General features: G+C 41.8%; 1 protein-coding gene and 1 long non-coding RNA gene across 10 annotated transcripts in view; both read right to left on the bottom strand.

The window, feature by feature from the left end:
• LRMDA (leucine rich melanocyte differentiation associated) overlaps positions 1 to 19107 on the bottom strand; it is a 1020248-nt gene that overhangs the window by 692049 nt on the left and 309092 nt on the right. The gene's annotated exons all lie outside the window — the stretch shown is intronic.
• Positions 1 to 19107, bottom strand: part of LOC140632061 (uncharacterized) — a 161138-nt gene that overhangs the window by 129141 nt on the left and 12890 nt on the right. The gene's annotated exons all lie outside the window — the stretch shown is intronic.

Genomic DNA, 19107 nt, shown 5'->3' with positions numbered 1-19107 from the left:
CCCCAATGAGACCGAAAGCTCTCTGAAGGCAGGGACGAGGGCTTCTCCTGTGTCTGTAAACCCCATGGCAGTCAGCAGTGCACCAAACTGCATGTAGGTGCCTGCCCCACTCACTGGCTCCAAAGAACACGCAGAATGGAAGTTCCCAGAACTAAGACACAGTCTGGCCTCCCACAATGTGGATGCTCACCAATTAGTAGGCTCTTATTAAGGTGCGCTTGTACACTCACAGAGCAGAGGGAAAGTGGAAGAAGGTGAAAACCAAAGATATGGAGCAACAAGAAACCGGACTCATCACCACCTGGGATTTGGATTTGGTGGATCCTCCCCAAATGAATCAACTAAGCTAGATCAGCAAAACTTATAGTCCTCTCAAGGCACTAAATAGATTACATTATACATTGGATAGCATGTGTTATATAACGTATGTGTGTTGTATATAAATTTGCAACACATATTTACAGCACCTGCTTCTCACTGGGCACTCTTCTAAGTGTTCCACCTATGTATTGATTCATTTTGTCTTCACAACTCCACAGCATAGATGCCGTTATGATCACCATGTTATAATGAGGAAACAAACCCAGGGGGGGTTCATTGACCCCAAGTCACAGAACTATTAAGTAGCAAGGCCAGGAGCTGGATTCTGACAGCTTGGCTACGGAGGCCATACCCTGGGCACTAGACAACACTGCTTCTCAAAAGGGAGAGCGTAGGGGTGGGAGGAAATGGACCCCCAGTCGAAATGGTACCTGAAAGAAGGGGCTTTACAAATTAAATGGATTCTGAAGAGCCAGGCCTGCAACAAAAGCAGCAGTTCCAAGAGCAGAGAGCTGATGTAGCAGCCACAAGTGCCAGGGGGCAGCCCTCTATGAGGGATGGTAACAGTAATGGGAGCCAGATGTAAGCAACTCCCTCAATGTATATCTTTGGTTTGAGGTAGGGCTACTTCGGTAATTGAGGGGCCAAATACCAGCACCATTTGGGGCCCAGGAGCACATAGGTCTAGCAGATTGAAGACAAAGGATACAGAGGGAGCTGGGCAGAAGACCCAGAAAGCTTAAAGTCTGTTTTGAGCTTTGCATCTTTAATGCACAAACTGCGAGGGGCAAGACACAGCCAGTTTTTCCACCAGCCCCATGAAGCCCAGGAACCCAAACCCTACATTTGTTTACCATTACTGAAGAAATCCTTTCAGTTTCCACCAGCTTTGGCCCTCCTCCACCATCAACGGAGAGTAAACCGAGGCTCCCTACTCAAGGTTGTCATTAAAAGTAGAGAGGGCGGGATCCCTGGGTGGCTCAGCGGTTTAGCGTCTGCCTTTGGCCCAGGGAGCAATCCTGGAGACCTGGGATCGAATCCCATGTTGGGCTCCCGGTGCATGGAGCCTGCTTCTCCCTCTGCCTGTGTCTCTGCCTCTCTTTCTCTCTGTGTGACTATCATAAATAAATAAAAATTAAAAAAAAAAAAAAGTAGAGAGGGCACTGGTGTTCTCTCCCAGGCTCTGCAGGCCTCGTGGGCAATGTCTCCTCCTCCCTCCTTAAGCATGGTGGAATGAGCAATATTTGACGGGTGATTCTTTCATCTCTGCAGCTTTGAAAACCTCAAACGTCATATCGGATCTACAACAAAGAACAAGGACTTCAGGGGTTGACAGCATGGCCATAATTAAAGACGACCATCAATAAGCTGCCATGTTAAACAATGCCACGTTATAGCTACTCCAAAACCAACTGTTTACCTTTCAGACATTTCTATGGAAAGGTTTAAACAGGTGCAGTTTGAATTGTTTTCATCAAGATAGGCAAACAGAAGATAGGAACTTTTCTTCTAAGACAGAGTGTAATGCGCAGCACACTATTCCCTTGCTAATAGTGTCCAACAGATTTACTCAGGGGAAATAATCTCTGGTAACTGATAAGAATATGAATCCAAAAACAGCACTGAAAATATTACAGGGACATTGCCAAAGATGAAATGGGAAACAATCCAAAAATTTCCATTCCAAGTTCCCTCTGGTCCACGGACTCCAGTTTATCCCTTTGTAAAATAAGGTTGCACTTCAAGCTTATGTCGATAAGCAGAACCCTTTCCCTAATACAAGTCCAACAGACAGGAAAATTCAAGACTGTTTTAGGGGTGAATCAGGGTCCCTCTTGCCCCACTATGTCCCCAGAAGATTCTTAGATCTTAGACAACCACTCGATTGAATCATCTTTATGAGTTCTTTCTAGGACCAAAATCCTCTGATTCTCAAGATTAAAAAAAAAAAAAAATGCATGCTCCCTGCATGGAGCCTGCTTCTTTCTGCCTATGTCTCTGCCTCTCTTTCTGTGTCTCTCATGAATAAATAAAATCTTAAAAAAAAAAAGATTAAAATAAATGTTTTAAAGTATAGAACACTTACTCCATTTTTCTCCATGGTATTTTTTTTTCATCATTCACCTAAATAACACTGAATGTGGTCTTAAGTTGATGTGTGTAAAGGAAGTTTTAAGTAACTTCTTTCCTTCTCCTTGAGCCTTGGGTAGGGTTGACTATATCAATAGCAAAGGAAAAGAGGTGGCATTAAAACAAATTCTAGGACTCTGATTTAAAAAGTGAACTTGTGAGCTAGGTACTCATAGCTGGCTCAGTGTCCCAGTTCCCAGACAGGTCTGGGGTGAGCAGAAGAAACGAGTTCCTCATGCTTTTCTTCTGCCTTGGAATTTATGCTAGCTTCCTGAAGCCTGTGTTTTCCCCATTTTCAATTATATCTGTATTCTGGAGACCTCTGGAGGTTTCTGGAGCTCCTGAAAAATTAGTCTATTTAAAGACCCTGAGGAACTTTATCTATCTTGGATGATGCATAAAAACTGGGAGAACAAAAAAACTGTTCTGTGGAGCCACCAAGAGATCTTTTTTGGATTCCCTGAATCAGTGACCGCCTCAGTGGGATCTGGGAGGTTTCCCCACCTGCAAGGGCTGCTTATCACTTTATGTGAACAACTCACACATGGTTGGAGAAACCCCTGGGTGAGGATCACAGTGGCTGTGCTCTTATAAGGCCCCACATGAGCCATCATGACTCATCCTGATGAGTGGGAAATTTTCTAATACCTGAGGACATGACACTGTTGGAATAAGTGTAAAAAGTTGTGGCTCTGCTTCTTTGCAGAATGAAGATCATAAAATTTATAACAAGATGAATAGCTCTGGTACCTGTCTGGACAGAACAAAAGAACTGCAAAAGCTGAATCTGACCTCTTCCTAGGAAAATAATTTGGAGACTTCTTAACTGGATGGATCTGATCTCCTTGCTAGCCTGAACCCCAGTAGGAACCCCAGTAGGGGCCCCAAAAAGTCTCCAAAGAGGAAAAACCATAAAGTGTCTCACTTCTATGAAGGGGGAGTTGATGTCCAGCTAGTTCCAACGGACTAGGATGGAGCCAACGAAAGTCCATAAAATCACCCTTCCCAACTGAGGCTAGGCCACAGGCCCTCCCCACACCTTCCTCCACTGCTGACATCACTCTTGAGAGCCCTGTTTGCTTCTAGCCTGGAGAACTCCATTTTGAAAACAACGACCCTTTATAGAGGGCTTTCAACCCAGCTTAAGTTCTAAAAAATCAAATAGCCAAGAAGTCTGAGCTGGAGAAAGCATCTCTCAAGAATCTGGGAAAACTGCCTTGGGTGGTTTTATTTAGTGGTATTATCTTCTCCTTCAACTTGTCAGATTTTGTCTTGCTGTTTTCAGAATGAAACCAGATATAAATAAAGAAAAAAAAAGTGTTCAAGATAGGCTCCTGATCACTGGTTTATTTTTTGAGCTGAGAAGCCACACGGTTTCCAAGCATAGTTACATTATGGTAATATGCTTTGTCATAAGTGTACTATATCCGTCTGCTTGTCTATGAAACAGTCTGCTCCTCATCTTTCGAAACTTGGCCTGGATACAGAACTTTTGACTTAAAATATCTAACAATATGTCATATCCCCCAGAAGATACATGACAGCTATTTCTAAGACACATAATATTATTAATTGTTTTTGAATGTAATTGAGCTGTTATGAACCTTAAAAGTATAAAAATGACATTTAGCCATCAACAGTTCTTAAAACATTATAAACACAGAAGAAATACTAACAAGTCCAACAGTACTCATAATTTCAAAATTATACCCTTTGAAGCCAAAATGACATTAAGAGAAACCCTTAGAAGGAACGCAGAAACTTAAAATTGCCATGCTTGAAAATATTAAACTTACCTTCTGATAAAAATTAAGTATGAGCTAAATTATTTTTTATGTTTGCAGAACTGTCAAACAGTGTGCTGTCTCCTTAAACTATCTGAAGGGCCATGGCAGGAGGGTATGGAGAGGGCCAGGAAGAGACACACAACGTAGAGCAGAGGAGCAAGCGCATTTACTTCAACTCACTCCAATTCACTTAGAATTCACTAAGATTCATTAGTGGGGACCCTACCCACTACAAGTTCATACTAGACTATGTGTCATGAAGGATAAAAAAGAAGATACGACCTAACCTGCAAACTTGCTCAGTTTTTAAATTTAAAATGACAAAACCTTCTTGGATTAAATATCCAAATGAAAGTTCTGTTAAGTCATGTGTGGAGTCATGCCAGGAAGAAGTCAAGGCGAGCCAGAGTGGTGGTGAAGTCCCATGGAAGAGCTAGGATTTTAGATGGATCTTGAAGACTGAGTCCTATTTAGAAAGATATAAAGAAGGCCAGAGTATTTACAGCAGTTCAGCAGCTTCCATAAAGGCCTAAAAGCTGACACTAATACAACTTGCTAGACAAAGGGTGTGCTGAAAGGAGTGGCCCAAAGGCCTGCACCTTGGGTTACCCACAACTCAGGGACATGGGAAACGTTCACATAACTCCTTCCTTCCAACTATATCTCATGGCCTGCTTCATCGGAGTCTCTCTGACCAGGCTTGTTCCACTGAACCCACACTGGAGGGACCCTACTCAGTTCATTATGAGTCAGAAACTTTCCTCCCCATGTTCCAAGGACTGAGCTCATTTGCAAAACCAAATTGGCTAGAACTGGAAGTGGTCACTCCCCTCAAGTATTTAAGACATTACAATCTTTCTACTGTAGCTTCTTTGCACCATCCTACGGTGAGTGGTTCTCAGCCAGGGGCACCTTGCCCCCTAAGGAACATTTGGCCTTATCTGGAGACATTTCTTGCCTTGTTACAAATGAGAGGAGGATGTGGTACTGCTACCTAGTGCAAAGGGGCCAGGGATGCTGTGAAACATTCTCCAACACATGGAATAGCCCCCATAACAAAGAATTTTCCAGCCAAAATGTCCATAATGGCAAAAGTGAGATAGGATGAATATCAACATTTACAGTATTCTCTGAGCAAATTTATGTGAACAAGATGGAGGAATTTCTTTTATCTTTTTTCTTAAACCTGACCCAGATCCATGGTTTTACAGAAAGCTTAGCTAAAATTCCAAGGTGTTTTCCAGAATAAAGCTGCCTGACTCACACAGCCCTGATGAATGCCACCCCCTTGTCCTCACCCCATAAGAGTTATGCACTGAAGGGAGGGTATACCCTGGCAATGAAATGTGTCCTCCACTCAGATACACTCACACCTAAACCCAACTAGAAATGAGAAGATATTGAGAGCCAACACATTTTGTACCCTTTGTGCCTTTCCGTATTTACATATTTACACTTTGTGTATTTACATATTTAAATTTTACATATTTACTTTACATATTTAAATTTTAATAGAGAAAAAAATGCAATATCTAAATATTTGCTATTTGAGTACTTTCAGTTCTGAATTTGCACAGAGAAAAAAGTCTTAACTTCAAAAGATTCATTAATGAAATGACCATTTATAAAACTGGTTCCCACTCAAATGTCCCTTCCAAATAGTATGTGGCCCAGATACATGTTTTCAACAACAGTTTAAGCCTGTCTGTGGTCAAATGTTATGTAAGCCCCCAGTGCAAATCAACTGAAAAATGAAACAGTAACTTCTGCAAAAGGTGTGAGGTTTCATGAATTCAACTGAAGCGATGTTGGAAAAATGCTCAAAATACACTCAACAACACTTATTTTGCATCCTTAGCTCAATTGAAAAAGAAAAAAGGAAGAGAGTAACACAAAAGGAATTTTATAAGATTCATTTCAATACTGAAGGATTAAGAAAGGGTCATATAAAATTGATCAAGTCCTAATTTTGCAGAAATAAACAGCTGTTCTGATTATACAATAAAAGCAAATATAAAGTAGAAGACATTTGGTGCTAGAAAGTCATCTTATTAAAAAAATCATGGGAAAAAATTAAAACAGCTGAATTTTTTTTGTTCTAAGAATTAGATCATAGTAGCAACTACAACTGCAAATGTTTTTGATACAAAACATACACATAATTTTGAGATTCGGCTTTCACACTAAACCCCAAATCTCTTGTCCCCACAGCTGCTCTTACATTTTTCCTTTCCATTTGAGTTGATTCACCTTAGATGATCCTTTTCTCTTCCTACAATTGGTCTCCTCCTAACGATCCAGATCCCCCTGAAGCAAAAGCAAAACCACAGGATAGGCTAAATCCCTTTCCCAAACCCCACTTCATTGCCAAACTTGCCCTTCCCTCCAGCTGGTGATGCTTCCTGAAAGTGCCCAACAGCCTCTTCAACACCTCAGTTTGACAATCACAAATGACGTCCAAAAATTACAGCCAAGAAGGTATAAAGTAAGTCTGAGAGGGGATTAAAAAAAAAAAAAAGGCCCTTCAAAACCCATACCCAAATCCCATTGCTCTTAGAATAAAATTCCACCTCCTGACCAGAGCCCACCAGCCTGAGTGCATGTGGCTCCTGTCTGCTCGTCAACATCATCTTAACCGTCTCCCAGGTCTCTTTAGCCCTTTAGCTAATGAGCCACATGGATCTCTGTGGCCCTCAGACCGCCCAAGGCTCTCCAACACCTGGTGGCATCTGCACATGCTGCATCCTCTGCCTCCAATGTTCTTCCCAGCTCCTTCCATTCTAACCCCTAAGTGTTACAGCATAATGTTCAGCATAAATGTTCCCCCTTGAGAGGACTTTTCTCAGCAGCCTATTTAAAGTTCCCTCAATACTCCACATTACTTAGATGTTGAAAAATTTTGTGAAATGGAAGAATAAATGGGTGGATGGATGGATGGATGGATGGAGTTCATTTGTGTGGCAGAGTCAGTCAATATCTGCTGTCAATAGCCATTACTCCCTAAGGCCATTTTCCAAGCAATTGTTTCTCTCCCTTGGATCATTTGAGATTGAATCAGTGAATCCAGGGCTAGGAGGAAAGACCCTGATTAAGGTCACTGCACCAACCCCCAGGGACAGCTCCCTATCATCCATTTTCTCATGCTTTGTGTCAAGTCTTGCTTTCACCCCCTCCAGTGGCAAGGCTTCTCTTACATCCCCATGGACATGTCTATACACTCTCCCCATTGTGAAATTTGTCCTGATTTTCCCAGCCTAAATTCCTCTCTGCTTAACTTCACCCCATTACTCACTGCTATCTCCCTCTGGACTACAGCAAATGACAACTCTGTAGAACTCACTTTCTCCTCCTGGCTTCCCACAACTTCCCAATTCCACAGCCTATTCCTTGACAGACTAGCATGGCATGAGATCCATGCAAGAGTTTACACAAATGTTCTGAATTAAAACTTGGTCACCACCAGCCTCATCTCACCCAGCCATGTCTCTCATCCATCATTCCCCTTGCCCCTTCCTCCCTCCCTTGCCTCCACAAGGCGAATCTGGTGTTATCTTCCCATTACACAATTCTTTTGGAATACTATCTTATGCGTGAATATAAACAGCAAGTTTCTTCTGTAAGACTACCCAAGAAGCTGATGATGATGGTAGCTTCTGGGGGATGGAGGGTTATGGGGGACAAAACTTCTTTATTGTTGATACTTTTTTGTGTTATTTGCCTTTTTAACTGTGTGCATACGGAACAATTGTTTAAATTGTGGTAAAACCATCAATTTACCATCTTCATCATTTTAAGTTCATTGGTATTAAGTACATTCACATTGTTATGCAACCACCACCACCATAGACACAACTTTTTCCACTGAAAATTTTTAAATTACATGTTTAAAAATGCAGTTCTTGATCAAGTAGCTATACAAGACAAAGGACTGAACAGGAAGGAGGATGCTACCCCTGGCATGAGCTATCTAAAACAAATATCACTGTCACTTAGCTATTTGTGATATGTTAAAAACTCAAAAATATAGAGTGGCAGGTACTCTGTACAAATAAGGGGAGAAAAAATGAAATACAAGAAATTTTAAAATATGGCTTTACCCCCATACACATACTTATAATAATGATGGGCCAAAATAAGCATGTGCGTTTTCAGTCAAGTATAGAGAACAGACATCTTAACAAAACAGAATTATGGCTATCACAGCAGTTTGTGAAAAAAATTATTAGCTTTATTACTACAAAAGTAGTTTGAATAGGAGTCTTCCAGCTGTTAAATCTGATCATCAGAACACTGCCAATTTTCTCTGCCACATAGTCTTTTTGTTCAGTGGGGAACTTGTTGCAATTAAGGGATTTTCTCACTTAATAATTCTCAGATTTGGAAGGTTTTTCGTGTAAGTAACAATCCAAGTGGTGGTATCACATTCAGCTCCTTTTATATAATTTTATAAGTTGCTGGAAATGGCAAAGACTGCCACATTTGAGGATGGTGATTTTCTGTGTCTCTAGTAGCTGTATTCAAAGTTAAATTTTCCCAATCTGACAGCATGAAGGCTACAGCTAACCTCTGATTGCAATTTCTACAATCAAAACCCCCTCAAATCCCATATGTTTCATAGCACATGCACACTGTTCCTGTCCCTGGTGGGTCCAGCTTCCATTAAGTCTGATTTCTCTTTGAGGTAAGTATTCTTTCAACACTGATATCTGAACTGCAGGTGCTAGCTGATTTGAGAAAGACTGGATGTCTGAAAAAGAGGAGGTCTACAAGACTAGATGTGTTTAGTAATTAAAGAAAAAAAATCCCTCAAACGTGATTAGTTTGCAACTCAATACAATGATCCCTACGTGTTTGTTCCAATTCTCCTTCTCCCTCCCCGCTACACACTTGTTTTGTACTGTAACAGTTGCTTTTTACACTAAAAAAAAACAAAAGAGCCACCTGGCTATCAGAGTTGAGTACTATGACGTAAGAGTCATCTTTTCTAGGTTGAGTGAGCTTAATTGAATATAACAGAAGCTGAGATGAAGGGGCTACAGAGAATGGGGGGGGGGAACCTTAGAGAAATATCTGTGTGTCTGATCTTAGCTCGAAACTCTGAAAATGGTATGTGAACAAAAGTGAAAAATCATAGCATGATACGAGGAATAAAATACTAGACTGTAATATCCCAGATATTTACATCCAAATCCCAACTTCAATGTTTCCTAACTAACTGGGTGTCTTTTCTTCAGGGAGTTGCAACCTGAAAGTTCCCTAACCTATAAAGTGGAGTGTTACCCATCCAATGTGCAAGATACTTAAGGTAATAAAGATAAGGCACAGTGGATAGAGTGCTAGGATATTTGTACAATAATCTGTCCCTTTTCTGCCCTTTGGAGACAGAAAAATATATCAAGAAACCTAAAACAAGAAACTTATGAAGTGTATCAATGGGGTAAAATGGACTGCCCAATACTGATACCAATCCAGCTTCTAGGATTAGTAAGACGCCAGCAATAGGACCGTTAAGTGCCATACTAGATTCCTATTCCTGCCATAACAAACTACCACAAACATGGTGGCTCAAAGAACAGAATTTTTTTTTCTCCCACAGTTCTGGAGGCTAAAAATCTGAAGTCAGAATCACTGAGTCAAAATCAAGATGCCAACTTGGCCCTACTCCTACCAGAGGCTCTAGAGTAGAATCTGCTGGGTACCTCCTCCAGATTCTGATAACTATAACGCTCCTTGGTCTGTGGACTCTAACCTCCACATCACTCCAATCACCAAGGCCAGAATCTTCCTACCTGCTCTATCCTCACATTACCTTCTCCTCCGGTTGTGAGTCAAATCTCCCTCTGCCTCCTTCACAAGGATACATGTGAATGCAATTAGGACCCATCCAGATAACCCAGGATAATCTCCACATCTCAAGGACCTGAATTTAATCACATCTGCAGAGAGTGCCATACAAGGTGACATCTACATGTTGTAGGAATTAGGACATGACATCTGTTAGGGGGCCATTTTAAGGAGTAGCAGAGGTACCAAAGACACAAAGTGCAAATGGAAAATAAGCTAACCCAACAACTTTTAAAAATTTGCAATTACCCCTGCTTTGCCTACTATACGCTGGGGTATGACTGAATAATATCCATCCTTTTGGCAACACTAAGACAGGGGTCACTAAATGGAAATGAATTTGGTTTAAGGAAAAAAAAAAAAACAGAAAGATGAGCCTAGCAGAGCACCCTAGCAGGTGCACGAGAGCCATGACAAGGCAATGGAAAAGCATCTGAATCCCTGGGAGGAGCTTGGAAGCATGAAGCTGAAAAGCTTCCCACTCATTTCCCACCTGAGCTGAGAGCCATCCCCATGGACAGCCCCACGGGAAATGAGAAAGCCTGTCTACCAAATGTCATTTTGCCAGTTCATTCTTCCACTCTTTTCAACAAATGTTTCTCGATCACATACTACAGACCGGGCACTGCACGCTTCCTCCTGTGGGACTCATGTGAGTTAAGTCAATTCAAGGCAGCACCAGTCTACAGAGGACCTACTAGGTGTCAGATACTTTGGTAAACCTGACAAAATCTATCCCTGTGCTGAACTCCCTTTGCAAAAGTAAATTGGTGATATTTCCAAGAGAGTGGCCTGTATCCTCCGAGGTGGATACTCAACCCTCCAAATGATCTATCCTGTGGAAGGTCAGTGCAGAAGCCCAGGGCACTCAGACAAGCTCCACCCTCGGTGGGACATTTTTTTTTAGAATATGGTTTAGTACCTGGAACCACCATTCTCTACTCCCTCCTCACCTTGTCAACCTCACATAATGGATTCTGAGAGCTCCTCCTGTCTATCTGATTACATACTCCATGCTTCCCACAGGAGGGTTGCATGATTAAGTGGCATTCAATCTTCTCTGCTGGGTGATGTCAGGCTCAGCGGCATCACCACAGAGTGGGCACCCCCGGCGGCTGGAGGGGGGGCAATGCTCAGCAAGGGAAGAATGGGGATGCAGGGGCGGAAGAGGAGAGGGAAGGCGGCTCCTTTTCATTCCACACGTGAGCTTCTCTGGGTCCCATAAATTCCTCTGCCCTGTATATTTCACTCAGCTGTCTAAATGAGGTTTGCTCATATAGCCACCACTGTGCAGAATCAATCATGCCCTTCTGCACAGAATGTTAATTGTGTGCCTCTCAAAAAAAAAAAAAAAAAGAAGAAGAAGAAGAAGAAGAAGGAAGAAAAAAATTGGAGCACACTGCAGAGAGGCCTTAGAAAAAAATTCAAAACCTTTTTTTTTTTTTTTTTTTAATTCACAATACTTTCTAAATTGCCATGTGAAGTAGAGTCACAAACCCAAGCAACGATCCAGCTGCAATCCAGGTGCCTTTTCCAAGGCTGGGGAGAGAAATATTAAGAAACCTCTTTGCACTTCCATCAATTGTTCCACACAACACTTGCACAGTCAGCTGCTGAGCTGCCCAAATAAAGAAGCTCTGAGCACTCCAAACAAGTAGTGTCCTCGGTTAACTCCACACAAAATAGCCCATTCAAATTAACCTGGGCTGCAAATCTCGGTTTGTATCTGACAGGGATTGACTCGTCTCAGGGGTAGAAAACGAAAAGAAAAACAACTAACAAAGAGTCTTCTCCTCCTCCCTCCTTTACACCCAAAAGCAGTAAACACAGGGCTGGCTATTACCAACGTAAATTAAGTAGATGAGTGACAGCTAAAAAAGTCTTTATCAAGTCACCATCTAAGTGCCTGGGACCCAATAGACATGTCTGTTTCAGCTAATCCTCTATTTTTCATTCTACAGAGGTCACATTATTAAACTACAGATCATGAGATCATATGCTTAAAGAGCAGAGATGCTTTGGAGACACACACACACACACACACACACACACACACACACACACGTGTCTCTGCATGGAGAGCAAAGAGCTGACTCTACAGCCAGAGCCTTCAAGGATCCCATTGTTTCCTAACGGACCGGATGGACACCGTGACAACCACACTGCCTTCCTCCACCAATTTTGGGAACATGTGAAAAATACGGTATGCTGCTTGCTGGTATGTGGTCCGAGATGACTCATAAATCTTCCTTTATCTCCTTCGTGGTGTTAGCAGAAAAGGATGAGTTGCTTTTTTCCATCTCATTCTCCCGTCTATCTGTCTGTTAGCCGTGCCCTTGAGCAAAGATTACTGATGCCCTGCCTTTGATATATGACACATCACCCACAGCAGCTTTTCATCAAGTGAATTAACCTGGAAAAATGCAAACCCACCTGCCAGTTGCTTCCAAACTTTGCACAATTCCTTTGTGTACTTCCTCTCTAATGTGCATCAGGCAGGAAGGTAGCAAGGGCAAGCAAAAGAAATGTGGAAAATTAAGAGAACGTAAACTGGGGGCTCTGTGAAATAACTCACTTGCTGGAATAGCCTGCTTTTGCATAAAGACTTCGCTGGGCCAGGGACTGGGGGTGGGGCGGGTAGGAGGGTGGGAGGGGGTGTTGTTAAATGAAGAACTCAGCTAAGCCACAGTTTAGAATGCTTTGCACCTGAGCTGGAAAATGCCATTTTTCCCCCAGCCATTTACTCTGTGTGGCTGGAATAATGACAGGAGCTTTGGCAGCCGTTGATGACATGGTTAGAGAAACTATTTGGTGATTTCCAATCAATAATCTAGATGGGCTGGGGAGGACAGGGGAGCAGGAAGGAACAGACAGACAGGAAAAAGAGAGAGGGAGAAAGTGAGAGTCCAAGGCAGGCAGGAGAGGAAGCTGAAGAGAAAGGAAAGCAAGCATGAAATGTATCTGGATTCTTCTGTCAGCCTCCCCAGCAACTAGGGCTCTCCCCAAGCAGACCCATTGACCATCAGTTCCTGAAGCCGCCTAGCTATCATGAAACAGTAGATGAACACAGCACGATGGATGCCTTGAAGGGACTCAGGCTATAGATTCAAACAGGAGGAACTCTGGAAACCATCAGTGGCACCCCTGCATGGCTCAGTTAGAGCGGGGGTTCAGAAAGACCCCTGACTCATCCAAGGTCACACAGCTAAGCAAAGAGGGAATAAGGTTGGATATCAAGTCTCCAAACTGCAGGCTCTATCCCATACAACATACTGCTCCCAGACCAGCTTAGACCCCATCCCTTTCCCACTCCAGCCCACACCTCCCCCTCAAAAAAAAAAAAAAAAAAAAAAAAACTGTTCATAGTGACTTGAAATTGGGTAAAACTCATTGCATGGGGGAATAAGAAAGATTTTGAAGCTGGAACAAAGGTAGACTCTGTGTTTCTTGTTTACCCTAGTAAACGTTTTCCTCTCACTCATCCTTGATTCCAATAATAAAGCAGTTATTCTTTTCAAGGTGACACCCACTGTGTGACTACATGAAGGCTTGTGATGAGACCTTCCTGTAATGTATTCTTAAAAAGAAAAAAAAAACCTAAAACCCAAAGAACCCAAACTATCAATCATAATTTTTTGCCCATATTCTAATTTTAAGAGAAAATTACAAAGACTGGGTTTTGTGTTTTTTTTTAAGGACATTATAAAAAAAAAAATCTGTCTTTGGGTGGTCCTGGGCTCAGGATACAGGCAGTCCAATCTCCTACACCTACATTTATATTTCTGGCCCACATGAAGAGATTTTCTGAAATGGCTCTGAAATCTTTCATTGTCAAGGAAAGATTAAATTTTATTATCCACTATACTTCCTAAGGAAACAAAGGACATCACTGGATTTTAGAAAGACTTTTCACAAATAAAACTTGAAATCAAAGTGGTGTCTTGTAGGCATCAGTTAGTCAGAAAATTCAATTACCCAAGACGCCCTGTTTCCTGAGCATGCTGGTGAAATGTGAAAAAAGGCAATGAGAAAGGGATAATGTATGCACACCCATTGACTGATTAAAACAAAAGAGATCTCAGTCCCCTCAGGGAGTCAGTCCATTTTCCTTTCCTGATAAGAAGAAATGAAGCTTCCCTTCTGCCTGGCCAAACTAACATTTGCCCATAAAATGATGCCCACCTGGCAAAGAGAGGAAAAGGACGTGAATGAAGACATTATACTGGAGTTGCTGATCAACCTGATTAATGTGTGAAACCATGTACAGTTGTGACCCAAACAACATTTATTGAGGGCCTACTATGTGCTGGGTGTACTAAAATCTTTATCTGGGTTGTATCATTTAAGGCCCCCAACAACCCCATCAGGCAGGTCCTGGTACTGGCCCCATTTCACAGATGAGGAAACTGTGTCTCGCCTAAGTGTAGTACCGGCCCAGGCATTGCCGCTGGCAAGTGGGGGGAGCCAAGATCTACACCCGGAAGACCCGTCTCCAAAGCCTGTCACATTTCAGAGGGTGAACGTGACCCAGGTTTCTGGGCCAGCATCCTGCTCACGTGCCTGGGGACCGCACATCTCCATTTACAGGAAAAACAGAACATGGTTCTGAAACCTGTCCAGTGTCAAAAGCTAACAAGGCCTAAGCCCTCACATTGTCACTGTGCCCTACTCACCTGCCATTCTCTGTCGGAGAGATAAAACCTTGATAGCCTTCAGAAAAAGTATGCCCAAACCTCTGGGGATTAATTTCTTTCTTTTTAAAGCTACATTCTTGTAATGTATCTTCTTCTCAGACATTCTTCCATTTTTTTATTGTGGTAAAATATACGCACCACAAGACCTGCTACTACAACCATTTTTAAACGTGCAATTTAGTGGGAATAAATGCATTCTCATTGTTGCGCAGTCATCCTCACCCTCCATTCTCAGAACTTTCTCACTGTCCCAGACAGAAACTCTGTCCCCACTCAACAGTAACTCCCCGTTCCTCCCCCACCACCAACACTGTAGCTGCCTTTCCCCTTTCTGTCTCTATGAATTGGACAATTCTACATACTTCGTATGAGTGGAATAGTACAAAATTTGTCCTGGTCTGGTTTCTTTCACTAAATGTAATGTGTTCAAGGTTCATCCACATTGAAACAAGTATCAAAATTTCTTTTCTTTTTAAGGCTGGATCATATTCCATTGGGTGTACATATCATAAAACCTACCCGGTGGATGGACATTTGGGTTGTTTCTACTTTTTGGCTCTCATGATTAATGTTTCTATGTACATATGTGTGTAAGCATCTGTCCATCTCTATTTTCAATTCTTTTGAGTATATACGTAAAATGGAATTGCCATATCATATGGTAATTCTACATTTAACTTTTCGAGGACGTCTCCTTCAATTTCTGAAAATGTTTCTCCATAGAAGGCAAGTTCCTGATGGACAAGAGCCTTATCCTAGGTTCCACTGGATCGTAGGGCCCAGAATAGAAAGATTTCTCACTGTATTCTCAACAGCTGTGTTTATAAATGCATAAATGAGTCAAATCAAATTCTAGTTCTCTGGAATGAGGGCAGGGCAGGACAGTTCCTACTTACGGAATCCCTCCTCCCCATGGAGCCACCAATGTGACTCAAATGAACACTGCCTTCCCACTCTCCAATTTTTTCTCTATTGCAAACACACCCAAACACATGGATGTCTTGATGCCAAAGAACATCAAAATAATCCAAGGCAAACATCAAAAGGGTTGAAAAAAAATCATTAAAGCATCAGCTGTTTCACTGATGGATCTGAGATCTTTATCCACCACTCTCATCCTTCTATATCCACCCCATGAGGAGTGAGGAGTGAGCAAATCAGAGATTTCTTTACACTTTGCCCTTGCTGAGCTTTCTATTATAAAATATGAGGACAGGGGCCAGGGAGGGTTTGCTTCCACCTCTATATGAATATCAATACCCCTTTTAGTTCATTAATACATCAGGAAGGTATTTTTCAACACATTAAATTCAATTTCAAAAAAGAATGAGCTGACACAGTCAAACACACATGACCAAAATCCATAGTGGCCATCCCTGGCTGCCCTTTCCAGCCACTCTCACTCCCGTCTTAGGGATGCAGGCATCCATTACTCAGCTAATTGGCAGGCCTGACTTCAGAAGGGGAAACTCCAGCCAGTTGTCTGGGCATTTCATGACTTAAGTGCACTCTGACATGAACGATATTAATGGGGCTCCAAATTTTAACTATTGATGGCTTTCAGTAGGAATTTACATTTCTGTCCTCCCGGGGCCCACAAATCACTAAATTCTCACCTGTGGTGAAGACAGCCACAAGGGGGAATTGGTTTCAAAGATGGAAAACATGATAATATATGTACTGCACCTTCCTATGAGCAAATACACATAATTGTCTTTTCCCCCCTTTTTCTACATTAAATTTTCAACTCTTTACTACATCTTTTAATGAAAGCAGTGACTGAAAAATATAAACATGGATACATAATTCCCAATGAATTGGTCTTAGTGTAACTTGTAAAAACTGGATTAATGGTACAAAGCATGTACTTTATAAAAATAGCCTGTAGAAAAAAGCATTAAGCAATTACAACTCCAGCTCTGAAGGCTCCAATATTATAGGGTAATATTTCCTTAATGTTAGACTTCATTAACCCTAAGATAATCTCTCATAAATTTTGCTGATTTTTTAAAGAGAAAAAAATAAATTATGTTTATTAAACTACTGAATATGTTTATGAAAACAAGACATAATCTAGTGCCATAAACTTCTTGTCTTTATCTGAATGATCAAGGAGCTCATAAATAAAATATCACATAACAAAGTGAGTGTTAAAATTCATTACTGTAATAGCTATGTTCATGATCTATTTCATTAACACTCCTCCTCTCCTTGGATAAATGGGCTTCTTAGCCTACGAGAGGAAAGCCATTTACAAGACAAAATACTAAGCCGCTTTTTCTCATTTTCCCTTATCTCTTCTATTCCTAACTTTCTAAATTAATTCTTCTCTTAAATCTTATTGTTCCTTCCAGTGTAACTCACAGCACATTAGAGAGAGTACAGAAAATTGGAGCAAAGAAATGGGTCTATAGAGTATAAGTTAATTAGGGATCTAAGTGACTGGTGATGAGATTTGATGACATGGAGCCCCAAAGTGAATTTAGAAGCTTATCTTCTTAAAATATTTGAGAATGAAACACAAATAATAGAACTGCGAGAAATATTCAGTATATCAAGCAATCTACGTGAGCTTAATAACTAAACTCCATTTCCTGTTTAACTATATATTGCAGCACCACTGTTTCTTTGTACAGAATTTTCCAACCTTTATCTTCAGTGATTTTGCAGGTGATTTTATTTTTATAGATGTGTGCGCACACAAACAGTCAGAGAGAAAGGTGAATGCTTTCCTAGGAGTTACCAAAAACAGATAGATGTGTATATATGGGACTCTAAACCACAGTGAAATGTACCAACTCAAATCACCAAGTGGGTTTCCCAGCTAAGGAAACCCAAAATGGTTCTACGTTCTACTCCGACAATTTGTTTAATCTTAATTCAATAGAGTCCTAGGATACAGCATCCTCTACCCAGATAATAAGCGGAGGATGCTGTTTATGATAATGGCAGAAATTAAAACAGAATTTTACAACCGCTGAGCTGAAAGAAGGCAAAAATCCCCACACGAATATTAAACAGTGTAAATAAAAAAGAATCCACTTGTTTTTATTCCAAACTACATACCAATTTATCTGCCACTGATTCCGTGTAAAGCCCACATTCATGAAACTCTACATGTAGGGCGATAATGAAAGTAGTAATTGAACTCAACAACCATTTGTGGAGCATCTTCCCCAGTGAGGCATGAGGGGCAGAGGAGGGAAGATGCAATGCCCTCAAGAAGCTTCCATTTTGTGGGTACAGTGTGATCAGCGACTCAGCACACTATACCAGACAGATAGTGGTCAGCGCTGCCCTAGAGTGATAATGTAGTTAAGGGAGTGAGCCATGCTGACCATTCTCCAACCAGGGCTTTTGGGATGAAAGGACATTGAGCTGGGTCTGCAAGAAAAGACAAGATTCTGATTGCCTGAGATCCTAGGTGGAAGGCATTCCATGGGCATGCCTTACAGCAGGCAGGGGATTGGCCATGAGAACTTAGTTTCCAACCCCACAACCATATGGAGCACCACAAAGGAGCCCCATCTTGCCCCCTTCAAGAGAGGGTGGGAGCGTTCACATGTGACAGGGAACAGCAAGTCACCAGGGGCAACACTCCTGACACTCTCATACCATTTATCCCAGAAATAATTGGTAATTATGATGTGTGGTTCTCAAACCTGGCTCATGTGCTACACATGAACGCAACAAGAGAATTCTCTGCAAAAAAGAGATCCACAAACCTAGGTCTGAGTAAGATGCTTGGCTTTAAATAAAAATAGCTGATGGTCACTGAGCACTTCCCATGTCTCAGGCACTGCTCTAAGCACTGTACACACCACATGAACTCCTTTAGTCCTCAAAACAGCTCTAGTATTGCCTCCACTGTACACACAAAAAATAGAAGTAAAAGAGGTTAAGCGATTTGCCCAAGTTCACATAGATAATAAGTAGTAAGGCTGGGATTTAAATGACAAGTGGGCTGACACCAGAAACCCCCACTCCTGACAATCATATGTGACAGAGATTGCTGTGTGCTCGTCAAAATCCATTTCTTCTACCTCATGGGCACACTGAGTTGAGCTCCCAGCTTTCTCGTAGAGATGTGACCGCGTGACTGAGTTCTAGCCAATGGACATGAGAAGGAACATATGCCATCTCTAAGCCTGGCCCATCAGAATCTTCCTATATAGTCCTCCACATTCTCTCTTTTCCTCTGTGTGCCGGAAGATGGGGGGTGGGGAATCATCCATAAAATTCTGAGGCTCCTTGGAATTGCCCAAGAGGGTGCAGAAAGGAGGGGAAATGGAGTAAGGCCTGGGTCCCTGAGAAATGGCATGGAGCACAGC

Source organism: Canis lupus, chromosome 4 (assembly GCF_048164855.1).
Source record: "Canis lupus baileyi chromosome 4, mCanLup2.hap1, whole genome shotgun sequence".
In the NCBI taxonomy this organism is placed as follows: Eukaryota; Metazoa; Chordata; class Mammalia; order Carnivora; family Canidae; genus Canis; species Canis lupus.
The sequence above is the reverse complement of the archived record's forward strand: the minus strand, read 5'-3'. Positions and strand labels throughout refer to the sequence as shown.